At 36.4% G+C, this 21490-nt stretch overlaps 1 long non-coding RNA gene across 3 annotated transcripts in view; it reads right to left on the reverse strand.

Annotated features, from left to right (window-relative positions):
- The window catches only part of LOC137862027 (uncharacterized), a 68607-nt gene extending 47969 nt beyond the window's left edge, over positions 1-20638 (reverse strand). For all 3 annotated transcript variants that reach the window (XR_011100019.1, XR_011100020.1, XR_011100018.1), the window contains exon 1: positions 20379-20638. This is a non-coding gene — a long non-coding RNA (uncharacterized lncRNA). The remainder of the gene's footprint in view (positions 1-20378) is intronic.
- Between the last annotated feature and the right edge of the window lie 852 nt (positions 20639-21490).

Below are 21490 nucleotides of genomic sequence, written 5' to 3' on the forward strand. Positions count from 1 at the left end.
GAAAAGGTGGGGGGCTTTTTAACTCAGGCTCCCTGCATGATGCTCTGGGACTTGAAAGAAAAAAAACATGTTCTCACATTCACTTTCATTTTCCTTCTCCCCTTTTATTAATAATGAGCAGTTTGAGAAGTGATCACACTTCACACTCTTTCTCTGTCTTTGCCTTTACATGCTTTCACAGAAGCCTTCTACCAGAACATGGAATTCATTTAGCACCAACATTATTGTTTACTAGACCTCCTAATTGTGACAGGTTTTCTGAGCTCATGGGACTGCTGCAGTTTCTTAGCTGCACCAGAACTGAGGAGCAAGTTCTGTCTATCTCCCTGTCAGAGATAGAGCCAACAACCATGAGCAGCCGATGTCTGGTGGCATCCAACAGAAACAGAACAACGTGCTGGGACTGGAATCAGAACAGTGGGTGCTTTGAGTTGGGAGAGCAGGAAAAGAGCAGAGGAACAAACACAACAATACTGGAGAATAAGAATTAAAACCAAAAAGGGATGACAGGTATGAATAACAACAGATTGTAAACATGAAGTATTCTTTACCTTGGTGGTCCAGGGGGACTTAGGAAGGGGAGACAGGCAATTAAAGCCACAGAACTAACCCTGACCCAAAGAGACATTCCCCCAACATGCAGACAGAGAGCTGTGAGGTATCTGGGTCAGGTGCAAGGACTTATACTTTGTGTTTTGATGGCAGGGCATCAAAGATGATTCTGAGGTGGTCACTCATTTTAACAATTTGAGAGACAGATACTTACTTTTTTTAGTGTCATTAATTGTTACAAGCATTCTGCCATGCAGGATGGCACCACGCTTATTCAAAGATCTGGCCTACCTGCCATCACACTATTGCAAGTGCACCTAGACTTCTACATCTCTTAAGACCCATCATCTACAGTTTGTTTGTTTGTACTATCTAGGCCATTCAGGAAACTTTTCTAAAGCAAACAAACATGCTTTATTTGATTTAGTCATCAATCAGACCACTTTGAGTTGTTCTCCCCCATTCCCTTCCCCTGCCTCCTCCCTAGGGCTACAGCAGAAATGCAGATGCAGGACAACTCTACCCTTTGCTCTACTGGCAGTGCTTTTACTCCTCAGAGAAAGTTGCTCCTACCCATCACTTCTAAAGCACTTTTAGCCTTTTGCTGGGGTATGGTTAACTTGGTCCAGCACTAATTTATATACCACATTCAGCAGTTCCAGTAATTAGATCGGATTAAGGTTGTAGATTCCTATAATAATGCCTGTTTTTCTAAACATAGAGGAGATTTAATGGAAGATTCCAGGCCATGACTCAGGTGTTTTTTTCTTGTTGGTTCCTGAAACTTAAAAATCTTGGTAAAACGATCAGAAAGGCAATCAGAACATTGAAGCGAAGTCTTTGTCCTCTGTGACATAATACATGAGGGGACTAGTCAATAGAACTAGTTAAGGATGATACTAGTCTTTGAACATGTGCCTAAAACTTCCCTTGAGACTTTGCCATTTATTTAAAAACAAAACAATTTGAAAAAAGGCAGGTGCTGACAAATGGTTTTGTTTCTGTGGTCTCCACAAAGAATATCATTAATATGATATTAATATCAATGATATTAACATCAATTAATGATAATTATGATTATATAATTAATGATATGATATTAATGATATGAAATATGATATATAATTAATGATAATTAATATCAATTAATATCATTATCACCATGACATTGCTGTCTGAATAGTTGCTCAAGTTAAGTTACTGACAAATGTCAAGATGCATTAAATGCCTGCGTGAACTGGAGAAAGGAAGTCACACATACATACAGCATCCTGTGGATTGCTTCACAAGCCATAAATCTGTACCAGGCTGTTGAGATTTTAAGATTTCTAGATCTCTTACTCAAATCCACAAACTTCTGATGTAAATAAAGAAATCAAGAGCACTTTTTTTTTTTTTTTCCAAACATACTCTGATTAACATACCTAACATTTGTATTTTACTTAATTCACCTTAACAGTGTGAATAAGCTTGTAACCCAGAAACTGCCAAAGCTCCACTCCAAATAAAGACAGAAAAGGTTCATCAATTGGGTTCATTAAACAAGCTAGTACTCATGGAATGCTAACAAGATAGATGCATGAAAGAGCTCAGGAGAAGTTTTTATTTATTTATTTTTTATTTCTTCTGCCCTTATTCAAACTGCTGAAAGCATTGTGTACCTTTAATAGCTTCTTTTTCATCATCTCAGTGACCCTGAGTAGTTTTTAAACTAAATAAACACTTACAACCAGTTATTGGCTGTCTTGTGGTTCAGCTGCCTTCCAGAATTAGCACTGAAAACACAAGAACTCTGTTCTTCAGCAGAAGACTAAAGAAAACTAACAAAAATAGTCCTCTGAATAAAAATACCACTCAATCCAAAGACATGGAAAAACATTTATAACATTAAGAACAGCACACAATGACAGGGAATCTTAGTGTGCAATCTGCAGAGGACCAAAAACCAGATACACAGGATGGAAATCAGAGGAATATCAAGAAATGAAATAATAGCATGGGAAAAAATATATGACATAGTAAACTGTAAAAATCCCTTAAGCAGATAGGGCAGATGAATTCCTTACCCTCCCCTGCACTTTATACCTATGGAAAATGGAAGTAAAAAGTTACAGAAGTGAATACTGCTGTTTTTCTGGGCACCATGTGGGTATGGCTTTAATATAACAACTGAAGGCGCAAACAAATGGAAAAATCGGGATCATGGTGCTCCTTTGTTTGCTACCTCTCGACATTTGTTAAGTTAAACCTGCAACACCAATCTAATATTGCCAGTTTGGGGAAGTACTGATAGCCTGACTCAGATGATCAGGGTCCCAATAGAAGCAGCCAGAGGTGAAGTTATGTCCTCATTTCAACAAAGTATTTAAGGGTATTTCCTTTGTCTATTTGCATTTCAGAAAACATGAAAATTTAAACATCAGACAACCATGGGACTTAATCAGAGTCCTAAAAGCAAGTCTGTATTTCAACTTGTGCTGCTTCTAGGCAGGAGGTTGAAATGGGGACTTTTGCACACAGACTTCAGAAGGCATAGCAGGAAAAGCAGTGCTGCAACATTTCAACAGCTGTGCTGCAAATGCAGTATGATTTTAAAAGAACAGGCAGCAATGGTCTGCCTTCTCAAGTATAAACAGGAAAGGTTTTAGAATAGATGGATTATTCTCCTAATAAACATCCCTTTATTCAATCAAAAGGCAACCACCACAGGGGAAAGTTCAGAGTTGGATGGCAGGATGAGAGGAGGGGAAAATCTTTTTGACAGGGAAAAACTTTGTTTCATTTCTCCAATGAACAAATATTAATACTTCATTTCTAGCCATTCAAAAAGCAGACAGCCAAATGTAACCCCAGCAGTAAAGACATTGCCCTATTACCCTCGCACTGTACACATTTAAACCAAAGGGCAAACAAACGTTGGCAAACAGGAATGTGATGACTTACGGTATTTGCTTTGCCACAGTAGCTGGGAGGAGAAAAAAATCCCCTGGAAAGATTAAGAAGCAAACATAAAACTGATCTTGAAATTCCTATTTGTTGATGCCCCAGGGCAGGTACTTTTTCAACATTACACCTATTTTTGAGAAGTACCTGCCCATTGGGGCACCTATACTACTGAAACCTGGTCTGTTTTAAGACACAGAAACACTGACTCACTTCGCAAAAAGTGAAATTAACCAACACTCCCATGATTAATGCATGGATTAGACATACAGAAAGTATTTTTTTCAATAAATGTTTTCCTGAAGACTATTTAATTTTGAGGGACTTTATACAAGATGGAGGGAAACAATGTATTTAAAAAGGACCTGAATTTTAACCCCAGGAATGATTCCTCATTTTATAAGCTCTCTAAACTGCAGATTGAAAATCAGGAGGAGGCTTAAATTCTATCCATCTACAAACTAGATTATTATGCTGCCTTAAAGGTTCCTTTTTTCTTCCTCCTCAATAATTTTGGCACTCACTGACTAAATCTTTTGTCTGCGGCATATATGCAGGCTGGAATAATATCATTCCTAGTGGACTTAAGATGTTTTCACTGCTAGAATCGTTAATTTTTAGGGAAACTTTCATAAGATTACCTCACCCCCCACCTATTACTATTCTAGCCCCTAGCAGGAAGGGATTTTTTTTTTTTTTTTTTTTGATGTTTACTAATTGTGTTTATTTCAAATACATCTAATTCTTAGCAAAGCTGCTGAGGTTCTGTTTGCACTTTAAATTCACAGGTTTACTGTAGAATGCCAGGCATATTGAGATGAATCAAACTCATCCAAGCATGAATGAAATGTAGTGAGAAAGTCCCTTCTGGCATCATTTCTGGGATTAGTAATTTGTGAAATTGTGGTGATGCAAGGGAGCAGCATGAGAAAGCCATTTCCTTCCCTTTTGTCCAGTCTAAATGCAAATCTGAACTTTCTTGGCAGTTCATTTGCATATTAATGCATATAGCATTCCCCTCCAGAGATCACTTCAGATTTTCTAAATTAAGTTGGGTGGGTGGGCTGAAGGAAAGGGGTCATTTTTATCATACTGCCACAGATACTCTCAGATACTTTACCAGAAAGACAGAAAACAAGCAATTATTTTACTTGCCCTATCACTATTTCATTTTGCCAACTGGTCCACTAAGGAGCTGCAGAGGATAAAAGGCAATGGTTGACCAGAAGGAGGGAAATGGTTCATGTCACTGAAGAAGAACAAACATGATGAAATTAAGAAAGGGTAAGAGTGCATACCAGTCTAATTAGCATTTCTTACTAGTAGCTTGGGAAATGTCAGCCACCAGTTGGTGGCAAAATAAAGATGTAATGTGAGTAATAATGAATTAAATTGTGGCTATTTGCATTGAAATGCTAAGATAATGATCTGAAATTACGATTGTAAATATTCCCCTTGACAGTTGAAAATTGGACTTAAAGCTAATAGTACTTTGGATGAACTTTACGCCATGAAATCACTTTTAATGCTTTACACTCCTTTTGGCTATGACAATGTGTTTCAGAAAGTTAATTTACCTCTGTTTTGTTCAAGCTGTTTGGTAATTGATGCATACATCATGGAGGTTTTAATGAACAACTACGGGGACTATTTACTCTATTCACTAAGTATAACTGAAACACTTGATTACTACTCCTGAGCTGAATAAACCAATAGAGTCAAGCACAACAAATATCTTTGGCTAGGGATTGGAGGCAGTGACATCAGTAAAGATCTATTTAAATGCAAAGAAAAAGGCAACATTACCAGAAGGTGTTTCAATATTTCAGATAGATCTCCTTGCATTAGCTGCAATTTATAGTTTCACTGTTAGCATTAGGAATCGCTTAGGGAGAATTTACATCTGTATGTCTGCAAACCAGAAGTACTATCAGAGTAGGCTTAGCCAACAAAACAGAAAAGCAGCGGATATCTTCACAACATCTGTTGTGTAAATAGCTTTCCAGTAATAATGCATTTAAAATGAGGGCTTATTTCCAGACTGTAGTGCTTAGTTACACTGTAACATTATTTTTGCCATTATTTAAAGATGAATGACGTAAAAACTATAGGATTACACAGATTACATTATGCCATGCTCACAAAAAGTGGTCTTGCACAATTAAAAGGAATCCTGAAGACTTTTAAAGAGTGATAAGTCTTCCAGATATCTAAACTGAGATCTCTTTGACAGTACTTGCCTTCACAGAGTTCTTATTTCTTGAAGGTGTCCTGCAATGGCAGTGAAAAATGGATGCACTTCAAATAATTACAAGTTTTCTCAGATGTTGGACAGAATTTATAATTCACAGGGCTGACAAAATGGAGACTACCAAATCTATATTCAGTATATCAACCCCCAAAGTCTGCTTGTCTAGTCAAAATTGCCTTTTTGTACTCTAGCAAAAGTCCTGCTTCTTTCCAACTTCCATAGTTGTGGGATTTGCTGCTTTTTTGCACTTTCAAGAAATAGCTCTGTAGGCCATAGTCTTATGATTGTATGAAGCCAGAGAGCTGTTTGCTTTCATGTACCAGCTCTAGCAAGGAATTACTGAGCCAAAATACCTTCTCTTATTTATATGGATCATCTGCTTTGTTGATCATCCTTCCCTTTAAAATTATTAGAAATAAATATCAAATACATGAATGAAAATATAAAAATAAAAGCCAGACAATGTTAGTACTTCCAATTGAATGTTTTTTCCAAGAGAAAGTGCCTTGTAGTCTGAGTATATACAGCTTATGGTGCTTCAGACTCTTTTCCTAAATCTGCATAGCTCATGAATAGTGCTCTTAACTGGGTTACCAGGGACCAGATAAGAAATAAAAGTGTTAAATCATCTTGTGCTTCTTATATGCTATATTTAGGGACATAACTAAGCGGAAATACTGTCATTGTATTTGTTGTGCATTATCTTACTGCAGGTCCAGTTAAGAAACTTCTTTTTCAGAGCAAAGCAAGTCACTGTATTTCTAGTCTTCCTAACATTTTGTATTTTAGTCTTTCTGTATTATTTATATATGTTTTATGTTTTATATATAAGACTTCTGTGGATGGATAAAATACATTTTCTATGTCTATAGAAATATAATTGCTTAGGCAGCACTAAGGCTTTGCCAATGACCACATACCCTGTATTTGCTACATCCAGTGCAGTGCATCCAGAAATGGGTATAAAGCTGCATAGGTTCCCACAGCCCACAGGAGTTCAGTAAGAAGAATTCAAGGTATCTTAGAAAATTACTGGGAGGATACATTGGTATTCCCACTAGTGGGGAAACAGTATGCATACCTGGGGACCTGTCTTTAACTTTGGTAGCCTAAAAAGAACATAAAACACAAACACAACATCTCTAACATGGAGAAGCACAGAAAAGAGATGCCTATCTACTTATAGCTTTGATGGAGTGATTGAAATGCTTATATGACAGACTTGCTAAAGGTCTGATTTTCAGCAGCTTTTTTTTTTGTTGTTGTTTATGTATTTGATCAGAAAAATGGTGATGGGAAATGCTGTATGTTCAAACTTTTGTTAACATCCATATTCTTAAGGCTCTAGACTTTTGTATTTTGCCCGTTACCTTATCATTAATACATTTGGATATCCAACGCCTTGATTCTTAAGTGGAGTAGAGGGATAGAGGGAGGTTGCTTTCTGTGAACAGTGTTACTGTTTAAACAGTTTCAGTTTAACTTTGAAAAGCTCCTTCCTTTCAGGTCAATAAAATGGCTGCAGGCCAAGTTCCCATCTGTGCTGAACTTGTATTTGCTGGCTAGAGACAATTTTCTACTAGACCTGTTTAGGAGAGCAGTGTAGCATGATTACTCTCTTCTAGCATGTGTCTAAACGTAAGTTCAGTAACTACTATATATCAAAAAATAATTTCAGTCACACCAATATAATATAACCTATACTGTAATCCACTCCCGCTCCCCCCCCCAGACAAGTAGGAAGGCCTTGGTGATGAAAGCTGGGATACTCAAGTTCCATTGCAATTATTTACTAAATAAATTCAAAGCATTCCAAGGAATGTAGCTCTGAGGTGTCCTGGAGGAGAGAAAAGTTTCCCGTGAAACTAAACAGACTTTCTTCTCTTCCCTGCTTCACTCCCACATACATGCTCCAGCTATATGAATTGATGACTTATTTTCTCCATAATTCTTGTCCTTTGCCTTTATGAAGAAATACCAAATATTTCACCAAAACATTCTGAAAGTTTCTGCATTATTATGTAGGCCTGAGACCTGAGCAACATAGCTGAGAAAGCACAGTAGCTTCCTTATTCAATCTATAGGCAGAGAGATCTAGAACTGACCTTGTTAATTTGCTGGTTCTACCTGGGTTTCACCATGCTTAACTAGCAGACTTTGTACTTCGGTGGAAAATAAGCATAACAATTTTACCACATCTCTGCTTAGTGAAATAAGAGTACCACCAATTCATATGATAATTTTGAGAAAAAAATTGTTTCAATCTGATACTTAAAAAAACACATCCTCTCTCCTCTTTTGTTTCTTGTCCCCCCTGTATACTACCCATAAACCAACCAGACAAATGAATATATGACCTTTGTCTCCTCTGTAAATCCTGTCACTTCTCTCTAGGATGGACTGGCAGCCATTACCTTATCTGTAAATATTCCATGGAAGTGGTCCTGCATCTTTGAGAATGGAGAAGAATACGTTACCTAATCGGTGCTGAAAGTGAAACTACAGCATGTGGAGAATTTGACAGTGACAAGACTGCACAGGAGATATAAAAGACACAGCTGTTCACAAGAGAATGCCACAGTATGTCTGCAGCAAAACACACAGCAACAACATGAGAAACAAAGCAGAACAAGAGATGACAAGGAGGGGGACATTCTGGAAGGCTGAAGACAGGTAGCCTGAAATGCTGACCTATTCGATATATAGGTCAGCCTGCCATATGTAATGAGCTGTTGCAGTATGTTGTAAAACTGCTGCAAGAAACCACTGCTATAGCTTTATCTCTTTCCTATTAGGAGTAAAGGTCAGGCACAAGCTCCTTCTGTTGCTCTTGGCTGTTCTAAGTGAAGGCCATGGAAGGAACCCATTACAGAATAAAAGTGAGTAGCTCCAGGCTCATAAGTTGCATTGCCAGTGGGGAGGCATACTGCTAATAAAAATGGGCTGATAGTAAATCATTTAATTTCTTGGCTGTTCCTACCCTCATTTTCAGATGGAAGTTGATGTTTTAAGAGCTTTAAAATTCAGCCCTGATCAGGAAATGAATTTAGTTGTTTGAAAAGCAGCTGTTGGAAACAGCTTTGTTCCTTCTTTAGCCCCAGTGGAGCTCAAAATCAGCTGCTGATAGATACAACTGTACAATCCTGTTTTTTATATTTTATTTTTTAAATAAACTACAATGAAATAGCCTTTTTCATTAGCATACTGTTTCATCAGTCTTGCAAGGGCTTGCTACAGAAGGAATGTCTGTAAGATTGCTTACCCATGTGAGAGCCTCTGAGCCTGGGTTGTACCTGTGCTTCTCTCTGCTGAGCGACTATAGAAAATTACTCCACTCTGTGCTCTTGTCCCTGGTCCTGTTTTAGGACATTATCTCTTTACAGTGACTGAAAGTGAAGAATTATGACTGCAATCTGAATGTTACTTTCAAGTATTAATTGAACAAATTTTTTTGACTTGTCCAATAACTGAGATTGATTTCATTCCAAAGGGGTTTATATACCATATAAAATTAAGGTAAGTGAGCACAGTTCTTGCCAAACTATTGCAATGGAAAGTGCTTATATTCTAACAAAATGATGACTTCAATATGAGAAGGTTTAGGTCAGGTGTAAAGGTTTTAACAACCTGCACATAATAGGACTCTTGGCATCATAAAATAAGATTCTGAAAAGTAGACTATGTTAAGAAAAATAAAGTTTAAATTAACAAAAAAAATATATATATATTTTCTTCATTGTCTAGTCTAGGATACTAGCTACTGATTTTAAGACAAAAATTAAGATTCCATGACTGAAAAATGTCACTAATGAACTTCAATATAAGCCTCTGACAGCTAACCTATTTTCCTGAAGTGAGGTAGAAAATTAGTAGAGGGAAATCAAACAGTTTCATGATACCAGGCAAAGGAACAAACATTTCTGGTACATTTAACAAAACTAATTATAGTAAGACTAGCAAAAATCTACTGCTTAAGAACTTTTATTTTTTTTTTTTTTTCATGCTACCATAAGTATTTCCTCTTCCAGTGTTTCCAAAAACATTACTATCAACATCAACAGTATGTGATGGAAAGTGGAAGACTCTCACCTAAGCCATTCTATACTCATCTTTTTGTTCGCCTCTAGCATTTCCATTAAGTTTCAGAGATAATTCTTTAAATATAATCAAAAGTAGTTATTAATCTTGAAAAAGCAGATAATTGGGCCATTCTTTACTTTTGTTAAAAACAGAACATGATTATGAAAGCTTGTAGATTTCTCTGAAAAAAAAATTACATTTTGAGAATGTCCAAATAGAGGGGAAAAAAGGAACAATTGGTTAAAAAGGAATTTAACAGATATTTAAGCCCTAATTTATTGAAATAAATTGCAATTCTTTCCAATTCCAACTTTGTCTTAGGGTTTGGATGAAAGTATGTTCAATTCCTTACAGGATCTTCTGAGATTCTATTTTTAGCCCTGTTACTACTTAGCTCTGCAGTTCTAAACACAATACTTCCATTTCAATGGAAATATGCATTTCCCTTAATTTCCCTTCCTGTTTTTACTAATAAAGCTCTGCCAGCTCACAAAACATCTTAGAACATAAAAATATGACCAGTAACTTACAGTACTTATGGTATTGAGATGTATTTATACATTGCAGTTTTTAATTTGTTGGGCTAACCTAGATATACATAACCAGTGCATTACTACAGTAATTCCATTGTTTAAACAAGCAATGTAGAAGACACCCATTTTGTGCGATAACAAATGATTAACAACAAAAGAATGATAGATGTAGAATTTCAGCTTCAGATAATTATAGACTCTGCAGTGAGCCTCCAGTAAGCTATTGATGGGTATATACAATTCCCCAACTATATGTAACTGTGCCTGTATGCTGTGTAATAACTGTTTTGTCTGATGGTATCCAGATTGTACTCTAGAGCACGTTATTATACAAGTACAAATAAAAGGTAGTAACTTCTCCTTTCCACTTTAAACATTTATTCCATTACTGCAGACGTACCTTGGCTTTGTGGGATATACAATGCAGGTACAAAAATTCTGTTATCTACCATGTATTTGTGATTAAAGCATCCAAGCAGATGGTAAAGTACAAATACTACCAGAAATAATACATAGGATGTCTTTTGATTACAAATAGTTGCCAAAACAGACAACTTAGTTGCTTACAAAGTTATAGGCTCTTATTTTCTTTTCAGTTCATATGTTTCCAGCAGTATTTAAAAAAAAAAATAATATATATATATATTTGGCTTGTAAGGCCTCTGAAAAAAATAAAAATAAGTGATTTTGAACTATATTCTCTTTCTCCCAAAATTAAGTATACAATTAACAACGTAAGCTTCTTCCACGTATCTTGGTTTGGCATTCTTTCAATTAAAGAAAAAAAATCACCACCCATCAATTCCAATATTGTTTTTCTAGTACACTCCCTTTCTGTTATCCATTTAGAATTGTAGATCCTTTGACCTTCATCCATCTTCCTTTTTTCAGGTCTTGTTCCCTCTCCTACTTCAGTTGTTTTCAGTTTCTATATCCCCATCATCTTCCACAGAAGTTGATACTTTTCCTTTCAGAACAGCTGAAGCTTGGTGGTATCGAGGAAAGCCCACTGTAGATTTCACTAAGATGGCAAATACAAACTAATCACATCTAGATATATCCTCCAAGTCTCCAATTATCAGTAGTTAATTAGCTCCCTATAAAACCTGATCACTATAGCCCTGATTAATTTTTCTTCTATAAATTTCTCTAATCCTTTTTAGACCTTGTTTCTACTCTGCCTCCACAACAACCTGTGGCAATGAGTTCCACAATTGCAGTATTGCTGAGCAAACGCACAGCTGATAAACATGGACTTATTACTCATTGTAGTGTAATTTCTATGCTTGTCACAGTTTAGGAATGTGTCCTTAAATGCTTATGGGATATGCACATTAGCCTGGCTTTATAATCTAAGACATGCAAATTGGTCTTTATACCAATGTAAAACCCATTAAGTCAATGGAGTTTCACATGGACGTATGGTCTGCCCACACAGATTGAATTACAGGTTGAGGGCTGTAATTGTATCAAACAGTACATAATTACCAAAATGACACTTTTTGTTACCTCTGAACATTGAGAGTATTTCCTATACTATGAACGTTATTCAGAAAGATAGAACAGCTCCCTTACAAAAAATAAAATGAAAAGCTACAAGAAAACCACAGCCTATTTTTAATACTTCCATTTGTCATGAAGTGACAGATGAATCAAAACTTGGAATGAGTAAAATAAGGAAAAAATGTATATGAAGCTTCAGTAATGTCTAGTAGTTGCATTGTGCAACTGTACTCATCAAAAGCTATCCTGACAGTTTTTTCATACTAAGTTAACAGAAAGTATAATTATTTGTTTATATTTGGAAGTTCTAAGAATTCTGTGTACGTATGTCATTTGACTGTATCACAGAAGAATAATTTATTGCAACTACCTAACAAAAAGCTCCCAAATCTGGCTGGTTCAATTTCTCACTCATTTCCTTCAGAATGTCTTTTCAATATTGCTGTAAGATTTAATCTCTCCAGCCCTGTGCTATAAACTTCTAGACTGTAACAAACCTCAGCCTCAAAAATGCCAAACACAATGAAAAATGGAAATCACCACAGATTAAGCTGGTCTCAGAGCTCCTCTGAGCCTCAATCGCTGGCTCCTGGGTCACTGCCTGAGCTGAATATGCATGCTTACTGCTACCACCCACACCAGTGCTGATGCTCTGTGCTATGTTACCACAGGGGAAAAAAAAACATCCATCAAATTCTTCCCCTTCCCCTCTCTTCCTTCTGCTTCTTCACAAGAACTTAGCATAGGAGCTGGCTATCAATATATATCAGTTCAATTTTGAACAATGCCTGTTTTTCTTAACCTGCACCACAAAACACTTGCTAAGGACTTTTAGTTAAAAAACAAACAAACAAACAAACAAAAAAAAAACAAAACACAAAACTATTGTTTTTAAAGAACTTAACAGTATGTTAAAATATCTAGAGGGCTGATGAGAGAATACTTTCTCATTTTAATTTAAGGATTACACTGAATATAAACCACTGAAGAAGAGGGTCAGGGTCTTCATACTTGTCATGTTAATGACATAGATGTGAATATCAAAGGTGATACCTACCCTAATATTTGCTTTGATGATAAAGCAAGATTCTAACAACTCCGAAAAAGAAGATTTTTTCTTCTATCAACTTCAGCAGTATCAACTTCAGCAGTTTGGTGAAGAGAGCTTTCCCTGCAGTCCTACCATAGCCTGGCAGGGACAGCAAGAATATAAGAGGATATTTTCCATCCAGACTTAGCTTCTGCTAGAAGGGAGAATGAAAGACCAGCCTTCTGGTAATTGTAAAACAAGAATTCAAAAGCAGTTTTTCAGAAGAACCTCCATATTTCCTCAATGTTGCTTCAAGATCCGTGTGGCCTCAGTGTTCATCCCAACACAGACAGAGACATTGCAATAACACCATTTTACATGGGAACAGACCTGGAAGAAACTGATATGCTAGAGTAGTCAAAGAGAGAAAGATACAGATGAGGAGCACAGGGTAACTGTATCAGGTGCTGTCATGTTACGCTGACCTGCTGGCTGGTAGACCTAAAACAAGTTTGATTTTTATTGTCATGCTAGACTGTGTGGCATTTTTTGTTTGTTTGCTATTTCCTGAGGGAAATTCAACTGCTTAATAAAAGAAATATTCCTTTAAAAATAAATAAATAAATAAATACACATAGCTTAGTTCAGCTCTGTTTTCTTATTCTAACAAGTAAAACCAGGTACATAGCTGGTGTAAATGCATCTCTTCAGGAAAGTTAAGTGAACTAAAATGATTTAAGACACCAGCTGAGGAGCTGACTGCACACATGGAGCTATCATTACATTATAGGAAGACAAACAATGACTACCTGTTTAAAGCGTATGGATTCCCACTGACTCCACATAACTGCATGCGTACATTTGCACGCTTTCTGACACAAGCTTAGCTTGGTCAGAACAATGCTTCACTTAATTTCAGTGCACACAGCTGTATGTTATAGAGAAATGTGTCCTGCTGTATAACAAGCAGCTCTCTAACACACAGTAACTGACAAAGGAACAATTAATTCTGACATGCAAGGTTCTCTCACAGTATGTTGGCTCTTTTAAATTATTGATAGTGATATCAAGAACACAGAGCCATACAAGTACAGCTGCTTCAGGTGCCTTTTTTTTTTTTAAATGGAAAAAAAGACAAACAGTTACATGCCTTAACTGACAATCTATGGAGATTAAAGGTAATTCACCTTCCTCAAACCTCGGGTTTTACAAAAATCTTAAACAGTTTTGATATCATTCTCTGAAACCAAAAAACAATGTAGAGAACCTGGAACCCTGCTGATTAAGAACAGTGATTTCCCAGAACAAAAACTAAGAGGTGTAATTTGAATCAGACTGTTTGTTATAATGTTCATATGCAATTTTCATTATCATAATCCAACTTCAGCAGTTCTACAGACCAACTGAGGTCCTCAGTGGGGCATGCAACCAGAAATTCACGAGCATCATGGCAGGCATGATAGTGTAATGCAAACATGTATCCAACTGATAGGACTTCTGTGATTAAAAACATTACAGTACAAAACAATCATTGAGAGTTTACTTTTAATTTACTTTTAAATCAGCTTTATTTTAATCAGAAAATTGTATCTAGCAAAGCTCATTAAATGATATCTAGAAGGAATAAAATAAACCCTTACTACTATGCTGATAGTTTTTATGTAAAGTTCAGTTAGTTTATACCCAATGAGCAAGTTACAAGCATTGAAACATAATGAAAAATACTAGATGTGATACAATCCAGTCACCTATTTAAAATAAAAAAAATATGTATGAATTATATCAAAAACAACTTTTTTTTGTTATCCTATGGAAATGAATGTCTATTAACTTGTTTTTTCTTTATAAAGACTGCCAAAAAGATGGGCTAATGGCTTTTGCAGTTTTTAAACACCAATTGACTTTTAGGGCCAATACCTCTGTATTATTTTTTCAACTAACCTCTATAACACCAAATAAATACTTTCATAAAATACCTTATTGAGCAGGTATTAAGTCTAGAGAGGGGTCAAGAAGAAGAAAAAAAAAAAAAAAAAAAAAGACAGTTTGGAGCATGGAGCTGAACTAAAGCACCCCTCCCATTTCTCAGGAAAATTCCAGAAGCTCCTGGCACCACTTGATTCCACCTGCCGCTGGTGGTAGTAGGGCTTAGTGAAAAGTATGTAAGGATTTAACATTCTTATGCTCATATTAAAATGAATTGCTTTGCATAGATTTTTGTTGAAACACTGTTTGTGATGCCTTGCATTATTTAACCAACTTCTGACACTTAAACAAGACCCCCAAAAAACAATGCTGCATGTCTTGTGCAAATCAAGTTCTTATACTGCTTTCCCAACATGCTTAAACATAGCAAAGAATGATCTATTGAATACAGGACATTTAAGAGTGTAGATAATGGCTCACTACCCAGTTAACTTGGTTACTGTTCTTCATATTCACATTGCATTGGTTTTGATAGATACACTTCTGAAACTGAGCTTTCATTTAACACTGCAACCACTTCCCAGAACTGCTGCGGGGTAGTGATTCCGGGAGAGAACTTGAGGAAAGAAAAGCATCTCAGCTACGCAGCCAAGAAAGGGAACTCCCTGTAACCAGGAAATATGAGGGCTGCAAATGAGGTTGTAGTCATATAGTATAAACCAACAGTTACGATTTAAAACTCTGTATGTTAGTTCTGATGCTGGGGCTGGGTTAAGACTGCACACATGGTCAACTATGGCTCAGCTATTAAGCAATACCTTGCCAAACCATGCAATTGATCACTTCTAATCATGTGACAACAACTTAACATGTCAAGGGAGGTATACTCCCATGCAAATTATTTTTCACCATCTGTTTATTGCACAAATATTTTTACTCCCTCCATTAGTTACCATCTGCAGGATAATATCAGTCAGTTTATAAAACTTTATGTCAAAATGCAAACAATAAAGCCAATTCACCATCATTGACTTCTTTGCAATATTCATACAGAATTAATCCCAACTGTTCTATTGTAAAGATATAATTCTATACGTTCCTAAATCAAATCAATTATTTTTAAATGGAATTGGAAATTATTGTTCAGTAATTTAGATGTCTAAATGATGAAAAGCAGATGTACTGTTAAGCACACATTATTTTATCACGTGGGGTTTCTCCTATACCTGCTTGTAAGAAAATAACTTTATCTAACTCCAGACTCCAACAACCCAAAAAAAAAACATAGCACAACAGAACCTCCGTAAAGTATTTGCTTTCCATTCGCATGGCTAAAAAAAAAAAAAAAATCACTGAGTTGCATGTAACCAGATGTCCTTTAGAAGGTTGATTCAGAAACTGCCCTTGAAAAAAAAAAAATCAAGTTATTGTAGTCCAGTTAACTTGTTCTTTAAGTGTTCTTTTCCCAGATATGTTAGCTAATTTTAATGTTTTTTCTTTTTTTTGATTACTAATAATGATATTTACTACACCTGATTTTTATTTTTACAATTAAAAGCATTAAAGTTTTAATATTTTCATCATAATAAAATTTAACATTTTGTTCAGTGCAACATTGCATTGTTTCATTTGGTAAATACTGGAAACTATGTTCTTTTTCAGAACAGAAAATTCTAATGTAGTGATTTTCACAAGCAGATTCCACAGAACAACGTTCCATGATATTTATGCCAATGGTTCACAATAAAGATCAGGAATCTATAGGTGCCATGAACATAACCTTAGAGGCATTGTACAAATATCAAGAAACTTACTAAGAGAAGCATGATATGTACCAATTAGATTTATATAAATCCTCGCTACTTCAGCACAGAAGCACTGGTAAAACAGATGCTGGCTTGCTAACTGCTCGTGACAGTGAGGCCTACTTCCTGTAGAAGCTTAACACTTAAAAATGCACAGAACCTGTACAAGGATTTCAGCACTGACTGTATGTCTTCACCTTTCAATCAAGGGGACATGCATTTTCTTCCTGCTTTAACAAAAGCTTTGCTATAGTCATAACATCATATTCTGAGTAGTTCAGGTAAACTTGTTTTGCAAGAGCAGGAGTACATGTCAGCTCATGCTGTCCTCTCTGCAGAGAAGTGCTTACAGTTTCCTTACCAGTGGTAATAATTAAAAGATATTAAATTCAGCAGCACTGAGGTAAAGACTCACTGATCAGAGTGCAGAACACTTCAGACAAAGGCCTATCACCCTTCCTTGTATTTCATACCCACAAATTAGATTACTGATTCTGGCTCATAAATATTTAGGAAAACTTGTCCTTCTAGTGGGTATACATCTCTTTATCTCGTGATGCTTCTGAGGCACATGTTCAACAGCAAGGCTGTGTGATCTCAAAAATACCATCTAGTTTCCTGTTTCCCCATATCATTTCTCAAGTACCTTTTCTTCTCTTTGTTTCTAACTGCATCTCTTGCAGAAAAGGAAAAAGGAGAGAATATTGCTTGTAAATTCAATCCTCATTATACACAAACAGTGCTCACAGAAATTGGGCAAGTACATACCAGTTCTCTAACTCAGAGTTGTGACTCACATGCAGAAATTCACCATTCCGTGGTTTGGCTCTGATATTTAACCTTATATATATATGTACATTGTATTTATAAGACCACTAACAAATCCAGGTAGAGAACTGACCCATGTGGATAGGTAATGCAAATACATAATGCACACTTGCATTTTGGCAAAACAATTAAGAACTTGCAGATATACAAAATGAAACGATTCTAAAAATCTCTACATCTAGCTTCGTAGGAAAAGTAATACTACAGCTATTTAAAAGACACTGGTATATTTACTGGAACACTCTCTAGAATGCTTACACCAACAATCCCATGAAAACAAATAGATTTACATTTTTTAGACATCTAAAGGAAATAGATTTGTTCAGTGTTTCTTAGAATACATCGTGTGCCATTTGCCACTGTCAGGTCCAACTCTTGCAAAACAGAATGACAGAGGTGAGGGTGAGGGTTTTCAGCAATGACATCTGGATTTACTATCGTTTAAGAGCATTTTAAATGCCAAAGATTAAGCTTTAAAAGAAGTATCAATGTAAAGAACACATAGAGAGTACAAAGTGGTGAAGTACAATTGACTGAAGGGATCAAACACTAAGATGACAGAGCTCCACATCTCATGAAGGCTCATTAACCACACAGCTGAACACCAGAAAGTTTTTCCAACATTCTCTATTGGCCATGAATAGAAAGGTGATTGAATAAAGAGGAAAGAAAAAAAGAAAAAGAAACAAGGATGATTGGACTTTAGAGGGACTGGGAAATTGACATTTTGCAGTAGAAGGAAAGATGTGCCAGATTAATGTACAGCAGCAATTAGGTTTGTTGCTAATAAAGAAATTCATCAGATCTGAAATCTGGATTAAACAAAAACAAACAAACAAACAGCATTTAACCACCTCTGTAAGCTCAACTCAAAGAAAGCATCTCAACTTCACTGTTTTTTTTTTAAACAAAAACAAACCAAAAACAAAACAAAACAAAAAAAACAAACAAACAAACAAAAACACAAAGGAATGAAAACCTAAGACTAGGAGGACTTTTTTTTTTTTTAAGTCTCTTTCTACTTAGCCTTCTGTTCCTTCCGTACATATTGCTAGAATATATGACTCTTTTTGCATTGAATTTGCCAATATTCACCATCTCCTAAGAGAAGCATCATGCACCTTAAGTACTGTGTTCTTGGCTTACTTCAAGGTAAATCCTTGAAAACTTTTGTGAATGATTCCAGAAACAAAGATAAATCAAAGTATAGCACTACTATGTAAGTCTGATATTCATGGCCTTAGATGGACAGGATGCTTCTTCAAGTAAATTAATTCTAATGTAAAATATGATTATTCAGTGCCCCAAAATACTCTTGTTCTTTTATTGAAAATATATACACAAGGCTCTATCCGCTACTGGCATTCTAATTAAAACAGTTCATGCACAAAACAAGGTCAGAAGAAAAACAGATTCTGGCTTAAATAAATAAATAAATATACTTTTGTCACTTGGAAACATTAACTTGCTCCTCTTTAAGCTTTTCCAATCCCTTTTTGCATGACCAACTTATTCTAAAAATACTAATTAGTATAGGTTTTTGACTATATTATAAGTGTAGAATTCTCTTTGCCATTTCCCCTGCAAGTTTGGAATTTAGTAAGGAAAACAACTGTTAATACCTTGCATTTTACATTCACATACATGTAGTTCCAAGATTTCAATTTCCCCTACTGGAAATTTCTGCCTGAAACAATAGTTTAACTCACAAGTAAGTAATTCTCCAACTGAGTACTGAATTGGAGGATGAGGAGGATTTTTTTATTTTAACTGATTTCTATTTGTTATTGAAACTATTTCTCCATACTAAATCTACTTGTGAGAGAATCACATTAATAAGACATAGAGGATTGTGATAATGTTATTCTTCTGGCTTTGAAAGGCTATTTAAATCTTTTCTATGACACGATATAGGCCAAATTGAATTGGATAGAGTGTAGGGGGATTACCGCATGGTAGCCACACATCATTCCATTAATCACACTCTAACCTTTCAAGCAGTTCAGCACCCTCTCCTCGCATATTACATCCAGATTCTTAAGCAGAGAGAAGGATAAGTAACCAGATAGAACCTGGTGGTTCCTGCTATTTCACTACTCAGTGATTTTATCTCAACTGTTCTTAAGCTGTCAAAGATGGCAATCACACTTCTCCACGCTTGTACATAAAGACCACCTTCAGTAGGCTCAGTTTATTAGGCCTAGATCCATTAAACGTTAATCTCTCTGCCCTGAGAGTTGAATTGAGAAACTTACATGAGGCAGCATTTATGTTTGTTGTCTCTACTTGGCATAGAGTCTGGCAATTTGTCATTTTATAAAAATTGCGGTTATGATGAGTAGTGGTGCTGCTTTGTGCTAATCAAAGCAGGAAGTGGGAACTTGAGTCTTCCCAAGATGCACCTTTCCTGAAAGGCCTATATATCTGACTTTATCTCTCTACAGTCAAGTCTTGTTAGAATCATATAAGTAAAGCTGGAAACAAACAAACAAAAATGAAAAGCCAAAGCTACTGGTTGAGCCGTTAAGCAGAGAGCTCAAAAAATAAACCCTTACCTGTGCGCTCATACAGTGATCTGTTTGAGATGGTGCTTTGGAATAGCATCCAGGATGGGGCAGCCAGTACCCATAGGGCACCTGGACATGTAGCCCTCCTGCTTGCCTTCCTTGTCTCTTTCCTTCCCTCTGAAATTTACCATTGGGGCTGCTCACTGCTGCCAACAACAGCTCCAGGTACGCCGCTTGCTGCCTGCCTGCCAAAAGCTAGCACCCCCCCCAGCTGCCATTTCACAACAGGCCTGAACTGGAGCCTTCCTATCTTCCTACCATGCGTGCCCTCCTCAGCAAACTACAGGAATAAAGGATCTAGACAGTTAACGGACAACACATTTAAACAATTCACCCAAGTACCACAGTCAAAAACCTCACCTTTCTAAGCATCTCTGTCAGGCTTTCTTTAGAAAGAAAACCAGAAATTCTCCTGGAGTGAGGCCTTTCCTCAAAGGAACATTCCTCATTCTTCTCACAAAATGGCGGCAACTGTGTTGTGTGGGAGAGGCTGCAGGCTGAGGTAGCACCCAGTGGCAGTCCCTCAGAAGCAGTATGATCTGTAGGGCAGTATTACACTTATCAAAACTGTGCCACAGGACAGGAAGGTGACCCCTTAACAGCATCAGAAAGCACAAATACAGCAGGGAGGGAGGTGAGTAGAGGGGTTGAGGAATCACACCTGTGTGGAGTTTCTGTGATTAATCTAGCAGCTGTCGTGCGTAAATGAGTAGCCAGAGTTTTTTGTTTGTTTGTTTGTTTGTTTGTTTGTTTTCCCTAAGGAGTATATTCAGAGGCCCTAGAGCTAGGGTCTTCCTTTCTTTTTCAACATAAAGTTATTCTTGGCAGAATTACTTAATTTTGATAAGGAATGTAGAAAAATATATCCTCAGTAGGCCTGTCTCCTCAGAGGTGGCCATTTGCAGGTTTGAGTAGACAGCATAATATAATGTTCCCTACAAGAATATCCATTAATCAGGGTTTCATAGTCTTTCTGTTTCCATGTTGTATTCAGATGTGGTGTTGAGGTAAATGTTTTATTCTGCTATGTCCAAACTTGGCCAAGTTAAGGACTTAAGTTTAACATGAAGAAGTGTGCATTTTGGAGCTCAGCTTTCCTTAGGATCAGTTGAGCGAGCTCTCAAGATCATAATTCTGGACTCATGGGGAATTTAGGTGCTTGAGTCCCATTTTATGAGTTTACATCTTTCTTTGAATCTGTCCCTAAGGCCTTTAAGTACAACAACTGATTTTCAATTCCTTGTTTTTTTTTTTTTCCTGTGCATTTTGATTATAACTTTACCTTGGAGGGACGAAGTTGACTGAGAAATTTTTTTCTTGTGAAAGCGAAATGTGAATTGTGAAGGAAAATGGGCAGCCAGTTTTTAATATAAGCTTAACTAGTAGTAACGTACCAAGTGGAGTTTGATTAATAAGAAACAGATTCAACTAATTATAAGACATGGAGTAAATGTTCTTTCACTGATTCCCTC

Source organism: Anas acuta, chromosome 10, assembly GCF_963932015.1.
Source record: "Anas acuta chromosome 10, bAnaAcu1.1, whole genome shotgun sequence".
Lineage (NCBI taxonomy): Eukaryota > Metazoa > Chordata > Aves > Anseriformes > Anatidae > Anas > Anas acuta.